Source organism: Ambystoma mexicanum, unplaced genomic scaffold (assembly GCF_040938575.1).
Source record: "Ambystoma mexicanum isolate Mex_15411 unplaced genomic scaffold, UKY_AmexF1_1 Mex_scaf48, whole genome shotgun sequence".
NCBI lineage: Eukaryota > Metazoa > Chordata > Amphibia > Caudata > Ambystomatidae > Ambystoma > Ambystoma mexicanum.
Window position 1 is genome coordinate 1,863,251 of NW_027182464.1, and position 19,706 is coordinate 1,882,956.

The 19,706-nt window shown below is 44.0% G+C and overlaps 4 non-coding genes across 4 annotated transcripts; all 4 read left to right on the forward strand.

Annotated features, from left to right (window-relative positions):
- Window positions 1-330: 330 nt before the first annotated feature.
- Window positions 331-437, forward strand: LOC138560789 (U6 spliceosomal RNA). The gene has a single exon (XR_011299254.1). It is a non-coding gene; the product is annotated as a U6 spliceosomal RNA (small nuclear RNA).
- Window positions 438-5,772: 5,335 nt separating this feature from the next.
- LOC138560790 (U6 spliceosomal RNA) lies at window positions 5,773-5,879 on the forward strand. The gene has a single exon (XR_011299256.1). It is a non-coding gene; the product is annotated as a U6 spliceosomal RNA (small nuclear RNA).
- Window positions 5,880-11,247: 5,368 nt separating this feature from the next.
- LOC138560791 (U6 spliceosomal RNA) lies at window positions 11,248-11,354 on the forward strand. The gene has a single exon (XR_011299257.1). It is a non-coding gene; the product is annotated as a U6 spliceosomal RNA (small nuclear RNA).
- Window positions 11,355-16,722: 5,368 nt separating this feature from the next.
- LOC138560792 (U6 spliceosomal RNA) lies at window positions 16,723-16,829 on the forward strand. Its single transcript, XR_011299258.1, has one exon. It is a non-coding gene; the product is annotated as a U6 spliceosomal RNA (small nuclear RNA).
- The last annotated feature ends 2,877 nt before the right edge of the window (window positions 16,830-19,706 follow it).

A 19,706-nucleotide genomic window follows, 5' to 3' on the forward strand; every position in this document is an offset into this window, starting at 1 on the left:
CGAGTTTTTCTCATGTCTATTGGGTCTATTGTGATGCTCTCAGGCTTGTATGACCCAGCCATTGTGATGGGGAGGGGGTTTTCATTTTGCAAGCACCCTGGACCATTAATCTTTATATCTTTAAATATAATTGGCATTAAACTAAAACCCTTTAGGGCCAGATCAATACAGCAGCAAAGAATGCTTATTCGTTGTTGTTTGCCTCTTCATTTCATACCACCCGATATCTAAATGGTGTTTGGACTTTCTGCCCTCTGAAATAAGGACATTTGGTATGGCAAACCTTTGACCAGAGGTCCTAATCAATGGTTTGATTGACTCTCCCTTTGCGCTTGCTTCTGCAACACATGTACTAATATTGGAATGATAATGGGAAATTTAAATCGGCCCCTGCTCTAAAGGATGACACGCACATTCGTAAAGCATTCACTATTTTTGGAACATGACTGGACAGAAACTTTCTTAATTTGCAAGTGTTGATTTTTTAATAGATCTTTCTTTATTGAAGATTGAAATTGTATGTTCATTCATATTACACGACAACACAATGCATTTTGCGCCAAATTCAACACTAATGCCTCAGGAGCCTTTTACTTGTGAGTCCTCTTGACTGAATGAACAGCCCCGTCCCCTTCAATTTCTTGACTTGTACTTTTACAAGTGGCACGCTTCTTTTGTTTTTTTTTTATCCCATTCTACCAAACTCAGTATTATCACTTTCCCCCTTGTTGTGCACTCCAGCGTAAACTGCTTTAAGGTGCTATTTGCAAATATCGCTCTGAACTACAGCTTTACTTGCTTCTGGGCCTTAATCTTTAAATGGGGCTGAGCAGTGTACTCCGGGTTTGGCTGCTTTTAGTTGGTTGATTTCTTTTTTGATTTCTGTAACTTTCAAACAGTCCCATTGTGAAATACCATTGCCACAATGTGCTGCAGTGCATGAAAACTTAAAATTAATGGTAGGGAGAGGGAGAGGGGCTGGGGGGAAGAGAGAGTGCGGGAGGGTGGGAGGGAGCGAGGGAAGGAGACAGGGAAGAGAGAGAGAGAAAACAAAGAAAATATGGTATTTGGGGGCTATGTATTTGCATGGAAAAGATTTTAGCCTTTTAATCAAGTGGAAAGGGGCTCTGTGGTTGGTATCTCAGCCTGTTGATGCTTTGTTGAGTTGCTTGGAACATGCAAGGAAGGAGACCTGAAGCACTCCCGACCAGGTTGCATGTCTCCAAGTTACTGAAATCCAACAGACCTCCTCCCTGTGCCACAAACTTCTGGGCACTGAGCTCTGCAGTTGTTCCCCACAGGTCGCCAAGTGTCCCAGATTTACTTTCTCAGAGTTGCTAGTTACTGCTACCCCACCTCGACCACTATATTTTCCCCAGATACTTGCTACTGTGGAGTAAGCAGGGCTAAGAGAGAGGGAGAGGGGGTGTGCCTATGCAAATCATCTGCCAGTATGCTTCCTGGGAGGTCATTCCATCTCACCATCTGACACCTGGGCAGCGGCAGGTAATTTGGAGAACAGACATATTCGGACAGGCCACAGAGCAAAAGCTGGGCCGTTGATTGAGGATCCCTTTAGCCATGTCTCCCTAAGTTACTGAGGTCCAGAAAAATTCCACCCTCAGCTCTTATAGAGAGGTCCTTGGCCGATCGTGGCCGATCAGGGTCGGGGGTGGGGGGACTGCACACTGCCTCACCTTTTCACTGCTTTCTACAGCGGTAATGCTTTTGCAGAAGGGGCCTGTACAAGTGATTTTGTCTGCGCTGTGGGAAAGTGACATTTATCCACTGACATTAACCAAATTACTTGTGCTGTTCAACGCACATACATGCATAGAAATCATGTTATGTTTTTTGGGGAAGGTCTAGAGGGTCCTGCTGATGATTTATTAAGCTGTCTGCTACTCTTGCTTTTACATAGTCTTCCCTGCCCAGGCATGTTTAAGGCATACTGTATGTCCCTCCATTACAATGAAAACTCTGTTGAAAGCACAGAGGTACATAGGAATGGATCTGTTAAGAACTGAAACAAAAAGCCTGGAAAAATGTCGAAACGCGTAGGATTTGGGCTTACAATTAACTGACTCACATTCAGATGTGCTATCCCTTGCCCCCCTGACCCCCTTTCCTTTTGTGTAATCCTTTTGTTCTCAGTAGGGTTTTCCAAAGTGGCTTTCAAATAAAAGATCATAGACCTGCATTTTGTGGCACACATGCCTCATATCCCGTTGCTCTTGATAAACTCACATCATCTCCCACCAATACAAGCTGTAAAAGATTTTCAGGGCTTAGCCAAGCAAACTAGACGCGGGTCGAAGGTTGAGCAATCCTTTAATCAGCAGCAAAGTTAACATTGAAATAAGCCTCAGAATCTCTTAAAGGATGGTCCAACATCTGTTGCTGGCAGTGCGCAATGGGGCAGCCTGGGTGCTGACACCTTAAGCCATCTCCTATTCTTGCCTTGTCCTTGATCCAGCCATGGGCCCACATACACTCAGAGGTACAGAGTGTTTCTCATGTCTCTGGGTCTGCTGTGATGCTCTCACTCTTGCATCACCCAGCCATCGTGATGGGGAGAGGGGTGTCGATTTGCAAGCACCGTTGAGCATGAATCTTTTTATCTTTAAATATAATTGGCATTAAACCAAACCCTTTAGGACCAGATCAATAAAGCAGCAAAGAATGCTGATGTATTGCTGTTTGCCGCTTAATTCCATACCATCCGACATCTAAATGGTGTTTGGTCAAACGTTTGCCATATCAAATGTCCTTATGTTAAAGAGCAGAAAGTCCAGAGGTCCTAATCAATGGTTTGGTTGGCTCTCCCTTTGCGCTTGCCTTAAGGCGTCAGCCCGATTGCGCCCTGCAAGCAACCAGTGTTGGCCCATCCTTTAAGAGATTCTGAAGCTGATTTCAATGTTATTTTTGCTGCTGATTTAAGGATTGCTCAACCTTCGGCCCACGTCTAATTTCCTTGGCTATGCCCTTGACATCTTTTACAGCTTGTATTGGTGGGAGATGATGTGAGTTTATCAAGAGCAACGGGATATGAGGCATGTGGGCCATAAAAAACATGTCTAGGATCTTTTTTTATAAGAAAGTCTCTTTAAGTAGGGAACTTTGGACAACACTGCTGAGAGCAAAAGGATTACACAAAAGGTAAGCGGGTCAGTGGGTCAAGGGATAGCACATCTGACTGTGAGTCCGTTTATTGTAAGTCCAAATCCTACCTGTTTCAACATTTTTCCAGGCTTTTTGTTTCATTTCTTAACAGATCCATTCCTATGTACCTCAGCAAAACATGTACTAATATTGGAATGAAAATGGGAAAATAGAATTGGCCCCTGCTTCAAAGGATGACACGCACATTCGTAAAGCATTCACTATTTTTGGCACACGACAGGACAGAAACTTTCTTAATCTGCAAGTATTTATTTTTTAATACATCTTTTTTTAATGAAGATTGAAATTGTATTTTCATACATAATACACGACAACACAATACATTTTGGGCCAAATTCAACACTAATGCCTCGGGAGACTTTTACTTGTGAGTCCTATTGACTGAATGAACAGCCCCATCTCCTTCAATTTCTTGACTTGTACTTTTAGAAGTGGCACGCTGCTTTTGTTTTTTATCCCATTCTACCAAACTGAGTATTATCACTTTTCCTCTTGTTGTGCACTCCAGCGTCAACTGCTTTAAGGAGCTATTTGCAAACATCGCTCTGAACTACAGCTTTACTTGCTTCTAGGCCTTAATCTTTAATTGTGGCTTAGCAGTGTACTCCGGATTTGGCTGCTTTTAGTTGGTTAATTCTTTTTTTATTTCTGTAACTTTCAAACAGTCCCATTGTGAAATACCATTGTCACAATGTGCTGCAGTGCAGGAAAACTTAAAATGAATGGTAGGGAGGGGGGGGTTATGGGGGAGGGAGGGAGGAGAGAGAGACAGAGAGAGAGAAAACAAAGAAAATATGGTTTTCGGTGGCTATGTGTTTGCATGGAAAAGATTTTAGGCTTTTAATCATGTGGAAAGGGGCTCTGTGGCTGGCATGGCAGCCTGTTGATGCTTTGTTGAGTTGCTTGGAACATGCAAGGAAGGAGACCTGAAGCACTCCCGACCAGGTTGCATGTCTCCAAGTTACTGAAATCCCACAGACCTTCTCCCCGTGCCACAAAGTTCTGGGAGATGAGCTCTGCAGTTGTTCCCCACAAGTCGCCAAGCTCCCCAGATTTACTTTCTCAGAGTTGCTAGTTACTGCTACCCTACCTCGACCACTATATTTTGCCCAGATACTTGCTACTGTGGAGTAAGCAGGGGTAAGAAAGAGAGCGAGGGGATTTGCCTATGCAAATCATCTGCCAGGATCCTACCTGGGAGGTCATTCCATCTCACCAGCTGACACCTGGGCAGCGGCAGGTAATTTGGAGAACAGATATATACGGACAGGCCACAAAGCAAAGGCTGAGCTGTTGATTGAGGATCCCTTTTGCCATGTCTCCCCAAGTTACAGAGGTCCAGAAAATTCCACCCTCAGCTCTCATAGAGAGGTCCTTGGCCGATCGTGGCCGATCAGAGGAGGGAAGTGTCGGAGGTGACTGCACACTGCCTCACCTTCACTGCTTTCTACAGTGGTAATGCTTTTGCAGAAGGGGCCTGTACAAGTGATTTTGTTCTGCGCTGTGGGAAAGTGACATTTATCCACTGACATTAACCAAACTACTTGCGCTGTTCAACGCACATGCATGCAGAGAAATAATGTTATGTTTTTTGGGGAAGATCTAGAGGGTCCTGCTGATGATTCTTTTAAGCTGTCTGCTACTCTTGCTTTTACATAGAGTCTTCCCTGCCCAGGAATGTTTAAGGTATACTGTATGTCCCTCTCTTACAATGAAAACTCTGTTGAAAGCACAGAGGTACATAGGAATGGATCTGTTAAGAAATGAGACAAAAAGCCTGGAAAATGTAGAAACAGGTAGTATTTGGACTTAGCACATTTGACTGTGAGTTAGTTTATTGTATCAGTTGACCCACTGACCCCCTTACCTTTTGTGTAATACTTTTGCTCTCAGTGGGGTTGCCCAAAGTTCCCTTCTTAAAGCGGCTTTCTTATAAAAAAATCCTAGACCTGCTTTTTGTGGCACACATGCCTCATATCCCGTTGCAGTTGATAAAGTCACATCATCTCCCACCAGTACAAGCTGTAAAAGATTTCCAGGGCTTATCCAAGCAAACTAGACGTGGGTCGAAGGTTGAGCAATCCTTAAATCAGCAGCAAAGTTAAAATTGAAATCAGCCTCAGAATCCTTTATAGGATGGTCCAACATCTGTTGCTTACAGGGCTCAATCGGACAGCCTCTGGTGCTGACTCCTTAAGCCACCTCCTGTTTTTGCCTTGTCCTTGATACAGCCATGGGCCCACATACACTCAGAGGTACCGAGTTTTTCTCATGTCTATTGGGTCTATTGTGATGCTCTCAGGCTTGTATGACCCAGCCATTGTGATGGGGAGGGGGTTTTCATTTTGCAAGCACCCTGGACCATTAATCTTTATATCTTTAAATATAATTGGCATTAAACTAAAACCCTTTAGGGCCAGATCAATACAGCAGCAAAGAATGCTTATTCGTTGTTGTTTGCCTCTTCATTTCATACCACCCGATATCTAAATGGTGTTTGGACTTTCTGCCCTCTGAAATAAGGACATTTGGTATGGCAAACCTTTGACCAGAGGTCCTAATCAATGGTTTGATTGACTCTCCCTTTGCGCTTGCTTCTGCAACACATGTACTAATATTGGAATGATAATGGGAAATTTAAATCGGCCCCTGCTCTAAAGGATGACACGCACATTCGTAAAGCATTCACTATTTTTGGAACATGACTGGACAGAAACTTTCTTAATTTGCAAGTGTTGATTTTTTAATAGATCTTTCTTTATTGAAGATTGAAATTGTATGTTCATTCATATTACACGACAACACAATGCATTTTGCGCCAAATTCAACACTAATGCCTCAGGAGCCTTTTACTTGTGAGTCCTCTTGACTGAATGAACAGCCCCGTCCCCTTCAATTTCTTGACTTGTACTTTTACAAGTGGCACGCTTCTTTTGTTTTTTTTTTATCCCATTCTACCAAACTCAGTATTATCACTTTCCCCCTTGTTGTGCACTCCAGCGTAAACTGCTTTAAGGTGCTATTTGCAAATATCGCTCTGAACTACAGCTTTACTTGCTTCTGGGCCTTAATCTTTAAATGGGGCTGAGCAGTGTACTCCGGGTTTGGCTGCTTTTAGTTGGTTGATTTCTTTTTTGATTTCTGTAACTTTCAAACAGTCCCATTGTGAAATACCATTGCCACAATGTGCTGCAGTGCATGAAAACTTAAAATTAATGGTAGGGAGAGGGAGAGGGGCTGGGGGGAAGAGAGAGTGCGGGAGGGTGGGAGGGAGCGAGGGAAGGAGACAGGGAAGAGAGAGAGAGAAAACAAAGAAAATATGGTATTTGGGGGCTATGTATTTGCATGGAAAAGATTTTAGCCTTTTAATCAAGTGGAAAGGGGCTCTGTGGTTGGTATCTCAGCCTGTTGATGCTTTGTTGAGTTGCTTGGAACATGCAAGGAAGGAGACCTGAAGCACTCCCGACCAGGTTGCATGTCTCCAAGTTACTGAAATCCAACAGACCTCCTCCCTGTGCCACAAACTTCTGGGCACTGAGCTCTGCAGTTGTTCCCCACAGGTCGCCAAGTGTCCCAGATTTACTTTCTCAGAGTTGCTAGTTACTGCTACCCCACCTCGACCACTATATTTTCCCCAGATACTTGCTACTGTGGAGTAAGCAGGGCTAAGAGAGAGGGAGAGGGGGTGTGCCTATGCAAATCATCTGCCAGTATGCTTCCTGGGAGGTCATTCCATCTCACCATCTGACACCTGGGCAGCGGCAGGTAATTTGGAGAACAGACATATTCGGACAGGCCACAGAGCAAAAGCTGGGCCGTTGATTGAGGATCCCTTTAGCCATGTCTCCCTAAGTTACTGAGGTCCAGAAAAATTCCACCCTCAGCTCTTATAGAGAGGTCCTTGGCCGATCGTGGCCGATCAGGGTCGGGGGTGGGGGGACTGCACACTGCCTCACCTTTTCACTGCTTTCTACAGCGGTAATGCTTTTGCAGAAGGGGCCTGTACAAGTGATTTTGTCTGCGCTGTGGGAAAGTGACATTTATCCACTGACATTAACCAAATTACTTGTGCTGTTCAACGCACATACATGCATAGAAATCATGTTATGTTTTTTGGGGAAGGTCTAGAGGGTCCTGCTGATGATTTATTAAGCTGTCTGCTACTCTTGCTTTTACATAGTCTTCCCTGCCCAGGCATGTTTAAGGCATACTGTATGTCCCTCCATTACAATGAAAACTCTGTTGAAAGCACAGAGGTACATAGGAGTGGATCTGTTAAGAACTGAAACAAAAAGCCTGGAAAAATGTCGAAACGCGTAGGATTTGGACTTACAATTAAATGACTCACATTCAGATGTGCTATCCCTTGCCCCCCTGACCCCCTTTCCTTTTGTGTAATCCTTTTGTTCTCAGTAGGGTTTTCCAAAGTGGCTTTCAAATAAAAGATCATAGACCTGCATTTTGTGGCACACATGCCTCATATCCCGTTGCTCTTGATAAACTCACATCATCTCCCACCAATACAAGCTGTAAAAGATTTTCAGGGCTTAGCCAAGCAAACTAGACGCGGGTCGAAGGTTGAGCAATCCTTTAATCAGCAGCAAAGTTAACATTGAAATAAGCCTCAGAATCTCTTAAAGGATGGTCCAACATCTGTTGCTGGCAGTGCGCAATGGGGCAGCCTGGGTGCTGACACCTTAAGCCATCTCCTATTCTTGCCTTGTCCTTGATCCAGCCATGGGCCCACATGCACTCAGAGGTACAGAGTGTTTCTCATGTCTCTGGGTCTGCTGTGATGCTCTCACTCTTGCATCACCCAGCCATCGTGATGGGGAGAGGGGTGTCGATTTGCAAGCACCGTTGAGCATGAATCTTTTTATCTTTAAATATAATTGGCATTAAACCAAACCCTTTAGGACCAGATCAATAAAGCAGCAAAGAATGCTGATGTATTGCTGTTTGCCGCTTAATTCCATACCATCCGACATCTAAATGGTGTTTGGTCAAACGTTTGCCATATCAAATGTCCTTATGTTAAAGAGCAGAAAGTCCAGAGGTCCTAATCAATGGTTTGGTTGGCTCTCCCTTTGCGCTTGCCTTAAGGCGTCAGCCCGATTGCGCCCTGCAAGCAACCAGTGTTGGCCCATCCTTTAAGAGATTCTGAAGCTGATTTCAATGTTATTTTTGCTGCTGATTTAAGGATTGCTCAACCTTCGGCCCACGTCTAATTTCCTTGGCTATGCCCTTGACATCTTTTACAGCTTGTATTGGTGGGAGATGATGTGAGTTTATCAAGAGCAACGGGATATGAGGCATGTGGGCCATAAAAAACATGTCTAGGATCTTTTTTTATAAGAAAGTCTCTTTAAGTAGGGAACTTTGGACAACACTGCTGAGAGCAAAAGGATTACACAAAAGGTAAGCGGGTCAGTGGGTCAAGGGATAGCACATCTGACTGTGAGTCCGTTTATTGCAAGTCCAAATCCTACCTGTTTCAACATTTTTCCAGGCTTTTTGTTTCATTTCTTAACAGATCCATTCCTATGTACCTCAGCAAAACATGTACTAATATTGGAATGAAAATGGGAAAATAGAATTGGCCCCTGCTTCAAAGGATGACACGCACATTCGTAAAGCATTCACTATTTTTGGCACACGACAGGACAGAAACTTTCTTAATCTGCAAGTATTTATTTTTTAATACATCTTTTTTTAATGAAGATTGAAATTGTATTTTCATACATAATACACGACAACACAATACATTTTGGGCCAAATTCAACACTAATGCCTCGGGAGACTTTTACTTGTGAGTCCTATTGACTGAATGAACAGCCCCATCTCCTTCAATTTCTTGACTTGTACTTTTAGAAGTGGCACGCTGCTTTTGTTTTTTATCCCATTCTACCAAACTGAGTATTATCACTTTTCCTCTTGTTGTGCACTCCAGCGTCAACTGCTTTAAGGAGCTATTTGCAAACATCGCTCTGAACTACAGCTTTACTTGCTTCTAGGCCTTAATCTTTAATTGTGGCTTAGCAGTGTACTCCGGATTTGGCTGCTTTTAGTTGGTTAATTCTTTTTTTATTTCTGTAACTTTCAAACAGTCCCATTGTGAAATACCATTGTCACAATGTGCTGCAGTGCAGGAAAACTTAAAATGAATGGTAGGGAGAGGAAGAGGGAGGGGGGGGTTATGGGGGATGGGAAGGAGGGAGGGAGGGAGGGAGGGAGGAGAGAGAGACAGAGAGAGAGAAAACAAAGAAAATATGGTTTTCGGTGGCTATGTGTTTGCATGGAAAAGATTTTAGGCTTTTAATCATGTGGAAAGGGGCTCTGTGGCTGGCATGGCAGCCTGTTGATGCTTTGTTGAGTTGCTTGGAACATGCAAGGAAGGAGACCTGAAGCACTCCCGACCAGGTTGCATGTCTCCAAGTTACTGAAATCCCACAGACCTTCTCCCCGTGCCACAAAGTTCTGGGAGATGAGCTCTGCAGTTGTTCCCCACAAGTCGCCAAGCTCCCCAGATTTACTTTCTCAGAGTTGCTAGTTACTGCTACCCTACCTCGACCACTATATTTTGCCCAGATACTTGCTACTGTGGAGTAAGCAGGGGTAAGAAAGAGAGCGAGGGGGTTTGCCTATGCAAATCATCTGCCAGGATCCTACCTGGGAGGTCATTCCATCTCACCAGCTGACACCTGGGCAGCGGCAGGTAATTTGGAGAACAGATATATACGGACAGGCCACAAAGCAAAGGCTGAGCTGTTGATTGAGGATCCCTTTTGCCATGTCTCCCCAAGTTACAGAGGTCCAGAAAATTCCACCCTCAGCTCTCATAGAGAGGTCCTTGGCCGATCGTGGCCGATCAGAGGAGGGAAGTGTCGGAGGTGACTGCACACTGCCTCACCTTCACTGCTTTCTACAGTGGTAATGCTTTTGCAGAAGGGGCCTGTACAAGTGATTTTGTTCTGCGCTGTGGGAAAGTGACATTTATCCACTGACATTAACCAAACTACTTGCGCTGTTCAACGCACATGCATGCAGAGAAATAATGTTATGTTTTTTGGGGAAGATCTAGAGGGTCCTGCTGATGATTCTTTTAAGCTGTCTGCTACTCTTGCTTTTACATAGAGTCTTCCCTGCCCAGGAATGTTTAAGGTATACTGTATGTCCCTCTCTTACAATGAAAACTCTGTTGAAAGCACAGAGGTACATAGGAATGGATCTGTTAAGAAATGAGACAAAAAGCCTGGAAAATGTAGAAACAGGTAGTATTTGGACTTAGCACATTTGACTGTGAGTTAGTTTATTGTATCAGTTGACCCACTGACCCCCTTACCTTTTGTGTAATACTTTTGCTCTCAGTGGGGTTGCCCAAAGTTCCCTTCTTAAAGCGGCTTTCTTATAAAAAAATCCTAGACCTGCTTTTTGTGGCACACATGCCTCATATCCCGTTGCAGTTGATAAAGTCACATCATCTCCCACCAGTACAAGCTGTAAAAGATTTCCAGGGCTTATCCAAGCAAACTAGACGTGGGTCGAAGGTTGAGCAATCCTTAAATCAGCAGCAAAGTTAAAATTGAAATCAGCCTCAGAATCCTTTATAGGATGGTCCAACATCTGTTGCTTACAGGGCTCAATCGGACAGCCTCTGATGCTGACTCCTTAAGCCACCTCCTGTTTTTGCCTTGTCCTTGATACAGCCATGGGCCCACATACACTCAGAGGTACCGAGTTTTTCTCATGTCTATTGGGTCTATTGTGATGCTCTCAGGCTTGTATGACCCAGCCATTGTGATGGGGAGGGGGTTTTCATTTTGCAAGCACCCTGGACCATTAATCTTTATATCTTTAAATATAATTGGCATTAAACTAAAACCCTTTAGGGCCAGATCAATACAGCAGCAAAGAATGCTTATTCGTTGTTGTTTGCCTCTTCATTTCATACCACCCGATATCTAAATGGTGTTTGGACTTTCTGCCCTCTGAAATAAGGACATTTGGTATGGCAAACCTTTGACCAGAGGTCCTAATCAATGGTTTGATTGACTCTCCCTTTGCGCTTGCTTCTGCAACACATGTACTAATATTGGAATGATAATGGGAAATTTAAATCGGCCCCTGCTCTAAAGGATGACACGCACATTCGTAAAGCATTCACTATTTTTGGAACATGACTGGACAGAAACTTTCTTAATTTGCAAGTGTTGATTTTTTAATAGATCTTTCTTTATTGAAGATTGAAATTGTATGTTCATTCATATTACACGACAACACAATGCATTTTGCGCCAAATTCAACACTAATGCCTCAGGAGCCTTTTACTTGTGAGTCCTCTTGACTGAATGAACAGCCCCGTCCCCTTCAATTTCTTGACTTGTACTTTTACAAGTGGCACGCTTCTTTTGTTTTTTTTTTATCCCATTCTACCAAACTCAGTATTATCACTTTCCCCCTTGTTGTGCACTCCAGCGTAAACTGCTTTAAGGTGCTATTTGCAAATATCGCTCTGAACTACAGCTTTACTTGCTTCTGGGCCTTAATCTTTAAATGGGGCTGAGCAGTGTACTCCGGGTTTGGCTGCTTTTAGTTGGTTGATTTCTTTTTTGATTTCTGTAACTTTCAAACAGTCCCATTGTGAAATACCATTGCCACAATGTGCTGCAGTGCATGAAAACTTAAAATTAATGGTAGGGAGAGGGAGAGGGGCTGGGGGGAAGAGAGAGTGCGGGAGGGTGGGAGGGAGCGAGGGAAGGAGACAGGGAAGAGAGAGAGAGAAAACAAAGAAAATATGGTATTTGGGGGCTATGTATTTGCATGGAAAAGATTTTAGCCTTTTAATCAAGTGGAAAGGGGCTCTGTGGTTGGTATCTCAGCCTGTTGATGCTTTGTTGAGTTGCTTGGAACATGCAAGGAAGGAGACCTGAAGCACTCCCGACCAGGTTGCATGTCTCCAAGTTACTGAAATCCAACAGACCTCCTCCCTGTGCCACAAACTTCTGGGCACTGAGCTCTGCAGTTGTTCCCCACAGGTCGCCAAGTGTCCCAGATTTACTTTCTCAGAGTTGCTAGTTACTGCTACCCCACCTCGACCACTATATTTTCCCCAGATACTTGCTACTGTGGAGTAAGCAGGGCTAAGAGAGAGGGAGAGGGGGTGTGCCTATGCAAATCATCTGCCAGTATGCTTCCTGGGAGGTCATTCCATCTCACCATCTGACACCTGGGCAGCGGCAGGTAATTTGGAGAACAGACATATTCGGACAGGCCACAGAGCAAAAGCTGGGCCGTTGATTGAGGATCCCTTTAGCCATGTCTCCCTAAGTTACTGAGGTCCAGAAAAATTCCACCCTCAGCTCTTATAGAGAGGTCCTTGGCCGATCGTGGCCGATCAGGGTCGGGGGTGGGGGGACTGCACACTGCCTCACCTTTTCACTGCTTTCTACAGCGGTAATGCTTTTGCAGAAGGGGCCTGTACAAGTGATTTTGTCTGCGCTGTGGGAAAGTGACATTTATCCACTGACATTAACCAAATTACTTGCGCTGTTCAACGCACATACATGCATAGAAATCATGTTATGTTTTTTGGGGAAGGTCTAGAGGGTCCTGCTGATGATTTATTAAGCTGTCTGCTACTCTTGCTTTTACATAGTCTTCCCTGCCCAGGCATGTTTAAGGCATACTGTATGTCCCTCCTTTACAATGAAAACTCTGTTGAAAGCACAGAGGTACATAGGAATGGATCTGTTAAGAACTGAAACAAAAAGCCTGGAAAAATGTCGAAACGCGTAGGATTTGGACTTACAATTAACTGACTCACATTCAGATGTGCTATCCCTTGCCCCCCTGACCCCCTTTCCTTTTGTGTAATCCTTTTGTTCTCAGTAGGGTTTTCCAAAGTGGCTTTCAAATAAAAGATCATAGACCTGCATTTTGTGGCACACATGCCTCATATCCCGTTGCTCTTGATAAACTCACATCATCTCCCACCAATACAAGCTGTAAAAGATTTTCAGGGCTTAGCCAAGCAAACTAGACGCGGGTCGAAGGTTGAGCAATCCTTTAATCAGCAGCAAAGTTAACATTGAAATAAGCCTCAGAATCTCTTAAAGGATGGTCCAACATCTGTTGCTGGCAGTGCGCAATGGGGCAGCCTGGGTGCTGACACCTTAAGCCATCTCCTATTCTTGCCTTGTCCTTGATCCAGCCATGGGCCCACATGCACTCAGAGGTACAGAGTGTTTCTCATGTCTCTGGGTCTGCTGTGATGCTCTCACTCTTGCATCACCCAGCCATCGTGATGGGGAGAGGGGTGTCGATTTGCAAGCACCGTTGAGCATGAATCTTTTTATCTTTAAATATAATTGGCATTAAACCAAACCCTTTAGGACCAGATCAATAAAGCAGCAAAGAATGCTGATGTATTGCTGTTTGCCGCTTAATTCCATACCATCCGACATCTAAATGGTGTTTGGTCAAACGTTTGCCATATCAAATGTCCTTATGTTAAAGAGCAGAAAGTCCAGAGGTCCTAATCAATGGTTTGGTTGGCTCTCCCTTTGCGCTTGCCTTAAGGCGTCAGCCCGATTGCGCCCTGCAAGCAACCAGTGTTGGCCCATCCTTTAAGAGATTCTGAAGCTGATTTCAATGTTATTTTTGCTGCTGATTTAAGGATTGCTCAACCTTCGGCCCACGTCTAATTTCCTTGGCTATGCCCTTGACATCTTTTACAGCTTGTATTGGTGGGAGATGATGTGAGTTTATCAAGAGCAACGGGATATGAGGCATGTGGGCCATAAAAAACATGTCTAGGATCTTTTTTTATAAGAAAGTCTCTTTAAGTAGGGAACTTTGGACAACACTGCTGAGAGCAAAAGGATTACACAAAAGGTAAGCGGGTCAGTGGGTCAAGGGATAGCACATCTGACTGTGAGTCCGTTTATTGTAAGTCCAAATCCTACCTGTTTCAACATTTTTCCAGGCTTTTTGTTTCATTTCTTAACAGATCCATTCCTATGTACCTCAGCAAAACATGTACTAATATTGGAATGAAAATGGGAAAATAGAATTGGCCCCTGCTTCAAAGGATGACACGCACATTCGTAAAGCATTCACTATTTTTGGCACACGACAGGACAGAAACTTTCTTAATCTGCAAGTATTTATTTTTTAATACATCTTTTTTTAATGAAGATTGAAATTGTATTTTCATACATAATACACGACAACACAATACATTTTGGGCCAAATTCAACACTAATGCCTCGGGAGACTTTTACTTGTGAGTCCTATTGACTGAATGAACAGCCCCATCTCCTTCAATTTCTTGACTTGTACTTTTAGAAGTGGCACGCTGCTTTTGTTTTTTATCCCATTCTACCAAACTGAGTATTATCACTTTTCCTCTTGTTGTGCACTCCAGCGTCAACTGCTTTAAGGAGCTATTTGCAAACATCGCTCTGAACTACAGCTTTACTTGCTTCTAGGCCTTAATCTTTAATTGTGGCTTAGCAGTGTACTCCGGATTTGGCTGCTTTTAGTTGGTTAATTCTTTTTTTATTTCTGTAACTTTCAAACAGTCCCATTGTGAAATACCATTGTCACAATGTGCTGCAGTGCAGGAAAACTTAAAATGAATGGTAGGGAGAGGAAGAGGGAGGGGGGGGTTATGGGGGATGGGAAGGAGGGAGGGAGGGAGGGAGGGAGGAGAGAGAGACAGAGAGAGAGAAAACAAAGAAAATATGGTTTTCGGTGGCTATGTGTTTGCATGGAAAAGATTTTAGGCTTTTAATCATGTGGAAAGGGGCTCTGTGGCTGGCATGGCAGCCTGTTGATGCTTTGTTGAGTTGCTTGGAACATGCAAGGAAGGAGACCTGAAGCACTCCCGACCAGGTTGCATGTCTCCAAGTTACTGAAATCCCACAGACCTTCTCCCCGTGCCACAAAGTTCTGGGAGATGAGCTCTGCAGTTGTTCCCCACAAGTCGCCAAGCTCCCCAGATTTACTTTCTCAGAGTTGCTAGTTACTGCTACCCTACCTCGACCACTATATTTTGCCCAGATACTTGCTACTGTGGAGTAAGCAGGGGTAAGAAAGAGAGCGAGGGGGTTTGCCTATGCAAATCATCTGCCAGGATCCTACCTGGGAGGTCATTCCATCTCACCAGCTGACACCTGGGCAGCGGCAGGTAATTTGGAGAACAGATATATACGGACAGGCCACAAAGCAAAGGCTGAGCTGTTGATTGAGGATCCCTTTTGCCATGTCTCCCCAAGTTACAGAGGTCCAGAAAATTCCACCCTCAGCTCTCATAGAGAGGTCCTTGGCCGATCGTGGCCGATCAGAGGAGGGAAGTGTCGGAGGTGACTGCACACTGCCTCACCTTCACTGCTTTCTACAGTGGTAATGCTTTTGCAGAAGGGGCCTGTACAAGTGATTTTGTTCTGCGCTGTGGGAAAGTGACATTTATCCACTGACATTAACCAAACTACTTGCGCTGTTCAACGCACATGCATGCAGAGAAATAATGTTATGTTTTTTGGGGAAGATCTAGAGGGTCCTGCTGATGATTCTTTTAAGCTGTCTGCTACTCTTGCTTTTACATAGGGTCTTCCCTGCCCAGGAATGTTTAAGGTATACTGTATGTCCCTCTCTTACAATGAAAACTCTGTTGAAAGCACAGAGGTACATAGGAATGGATCTGTTAAGAAATGAGACAAAAAGCCTGGAAAATGTAGAAACAGGTAGTATTTGGACTTAGCACATTTGACTGTGAGTTAGTTTATTGTATCAGTTGACCCACTGACCCCCTTACCTTTTGTGTAATACTTTTGCTCTCAGTGGGGTTGCCCAAAGTTCCCTTCTTAAAGCGGCTTTCTTATAAAAAAATCCTAGACCTGCTTTTTGTGGCACACATGCCTCATATCCCGTTGCAGTTGATAAAGTCACATCATCTCCCACCAGTACAAGCTGTAAAAGATTTCCAGGGCTTATCCAAGCAAACTAGACGTGGGTCGAAGGTTGAGCAATCCTTAAATCAGCAGCAAAGTTAAAATTGAAATCAGCCTCAGAATCCTTTATAGGATGGTCCAACATCTGTTGCTTACAGGGCTCAATCGGACAGCCTCTGGTGCTGACTCCTTAAGCCACCTCCTGTTTTTGCCTTGTCCTTGATACAGCCATGGGCCCACATACACTCAGAGGTACCGAGTTTTTCTCATGTCTATTGGGTCTATTGTGATGCTCTCAGGCTTGTATGACCCAGCCATTGTGATGGGGAGGGGGTTTTCATTTTGCAAGCACCCTGGACCATTAATCTTTATATCTTTAAATATAATTGGCATTAAACTAAAACCCTTTAGGGCCAGATCAATAGAGCAGCAAAGAATGCTTATTCGTTGTTGTTTGCCTCTTCATTTCATACCACCCGATATCTAAATGGTGTTTGGACTTTCTGCCCTCTGAAATAAGGACATTTGGTATGGCAAACCTTTGACCAGAGGTCCTAATCAATGGTTTGATTGACTCTCCCTTTGCGCTTGCTTCTGCAACACATGTACTAATATTGGAATGATAATGGGAAATTTAAATCGGCCCCTGCTCTAAAGGATGACACGCACATTCGTAAAGCATTCACTATTTTTGGAACATGACTGGACAGAAACTTTCTTAATTTGCAAGTGTTGATTTTTTAATAGATCTTTCTTTATTGAAGATTGAAATTGTATGTTCATTCATATTACACGACAACACAATGCATTTTGCGCCAAATTCAACACTAATGCCTCAGGAGCCTTTTACTTGTGAGTCCTCTTGACTGAATGAACAGCCCCGTCCCCTTCAATTTCTTGACTTGTACTTTTACAAGTGGCACGCTTCTTTTGTTTTTTTTTTATCCCATTCTACCAAACTCAGTATTATCACTTTCCCCCTTGTTGTGCACTCCAGCGTAAACTGCTTTAAGGTGCTATTTGCAAATATCGCTCTGAACTACAGCTTTACTTGCTTCTGGGCCTTAATCTTTAAATGGGGCTGAGCAGTGTACTCCGGGTTTGGCTGCTTTTAGTTGGTTGATTTCTTTTTTGATTTCTGTAACTTTCAAACAGTCCCATTGTGAAATACCATTGCCACAATGTGCTGCAGTGCATGAAAACTTAAAATTAATGGTAGGGAGAGGGAGAGGGGCTGGGGGGAAGAGAGAGTGCGGGAGGGTGGGAGGGAGCGAGGGAAGGAGACAGGGAGGAGAGAGAGAGAAAACAAAGAAAATATGGTATTTGGGGGCTATGTATTTGCATGGAAAAGATTTTAGCCTTTTAATCAAGTGGAAAGGGGCTCTGTGGTTGGTATCTCAGCCTGTTGATGCTTTGTTGAGTTGCTTGGAACATGCAAGGAAGGAGACCTGAAGCACTCCCGACCAGGTTGCATGTCTCCAAGTTACTGAAATCCAACAGACCTCCTCCCTGTGCCACAAACTTCTGGGCACTGAGCTCTGCAGTTGTTCCCCACAGGTCGCCAAGTGTCCCAGATTTACTTTCTCAGAGTTGCTAGTTACTGCTACCCCACCTCGACCACTATATTTTCCCCAGATACTTGCTACTGTGGAGTAAGCAGGGCTAAGAGAGAGGGAGAGGGGGTGTGCCTATGCAAATCATCTGCCAGTATGCTTCCTGGGAGGTCATTCCATCTCACCATCTGACACCTGGGCAGCGGCAGGTAATTTGGAGAACAGACATATTCGGACAGGCCACAGAGCAAAAGCTGGGCCGTTGATTGAGGATCCCTTTAGCCATGTCTCCCTAAGTTACTGAGGTCCAGAAAAATTCCACCCTCAGCTCTTATAGAGAGGTCCTTGGCCGATCGTGGCCGATCAGGGTCGGGGGTGGGGGGACTGCACACTGCCTCACCTTTTCACTGCTTTCTACAGCGGTAATGCTTTTGCAGAAGGGGCCTGTACAAGTGATTTTGTCTGCGCTGTGGGAAAGTGACATTTATCCACTGACATTAACCAAATTACTTGCGCTGTTCAACGCACATACATGCATAGAAATCATGTTATGTTTTTTGGGGAAGGTCTAGAGGGTCCTGCTGATGATTTATTAAGCTGTCTGCTACTCTTGCTTTTACATAGTCTTCCCTGCCCAGGCATGTTTAAGGCATACTGTATGTCCCTCCTTTACAATGAAAACTCTGTTGAAAGCACAGAGGTACATAGGAATGGATCTGTTAAGAACTGAAACAAAAAGCCTGGAAAAATGTCGAAACGCGTAGGATTTGGACTTACAATTAACTGACTCACATTCAGATGTGCTATCCCTTGCCCCCCTGACCCCCTTTCCTTTTGTGTAATCCTTTTGTTCTCAGTAGGGTTTTCCAAAGTGGCTTTCAAATAAAAGATCATAGACCTGCATTTTGTGGCACACATGCCTCATATCCCGTTGCTCTTGATAAACTCACATCATCTCCCACCAATACAAGCTGTAAAAGATTTTCAGGGCTTAGCCAAGCAAACTAGACGCGGGTCGAAGGTTGAGCAATCCTTTAATCAGCAGCAAAGTTAACATTGAAATAAGCCTCAGAATCTCTTAAAGGATGGTCCAACATCTGTTGCTGGCAGTGCGCAATGGGGCAGCCTGGGTGCTGACACCTTAAGCCATCTCCTATTCTTGCCTTGTCCTTGATCCAGCCATGGGCCCACATGCACTCAGAGGTACAGAGTGTTTCTCATGTCTCTGGGTCTGCTGTGATGCTCTCACTCTTGCATCACCCAGCCATCGTGATGGGGAGAGGGGTGTCGATTTGCAAGCACCGTTGAGCATGAATCTTTTTATCTTTAAATATAATTGGCATTAAACCAAACCCTTTAGGACCAGATCAATAAAGCAGCAAAGAATGCTGATGTATTGCTGTTTGCCGCTTAATTCCATACCATCCGACATCTAAATGGTGTTTGGTCAAACGTTTGCCATATCAAATGTCCTTATGTTAAAGAGCAGAAAGTCCAGAGGTCCTAATCAATGGTTTGGTTGGCTCTCCCTTTGCGCTTGCCTTAAGGCGTCAGCCCGATTGCGCCCTGCAAGCAACCAGTGTTGGCCCATCCTTTAAGAGATTCTGAAGCTGATTTCAATGTTATTTTTGCTGCTGATTTAAGGATTGCTCAACCTTCGGCCCACGTCTAATTTCCTTGGCTATGCCCTTGACATCTTTTACAGCTTGTATTGGTGGGAGATGATGTGAGTTTATCAAGAGCAACGGGATATGAGGCATGTGGGCCATAAAAAACATGTCTAGGATCTTTTTTTATAAGAAAGTCTCTTTAAGTAGGGAACTTTGGACAACACTGCTGAGAGCAAAAGGATTACACAAAAGGTAAGCGGGTCAGTGGGTCAAGGGATAGCACATCTGACTGTGAGTCCGTTTATTGTAAGTCCAAATCCTACCTGTTTCAACATTTTTCCAGGCTTTTTGTTTCATTTCTTAACAGATCCATTCCTATGTACCTCAGCAAAACATGTACTAATATT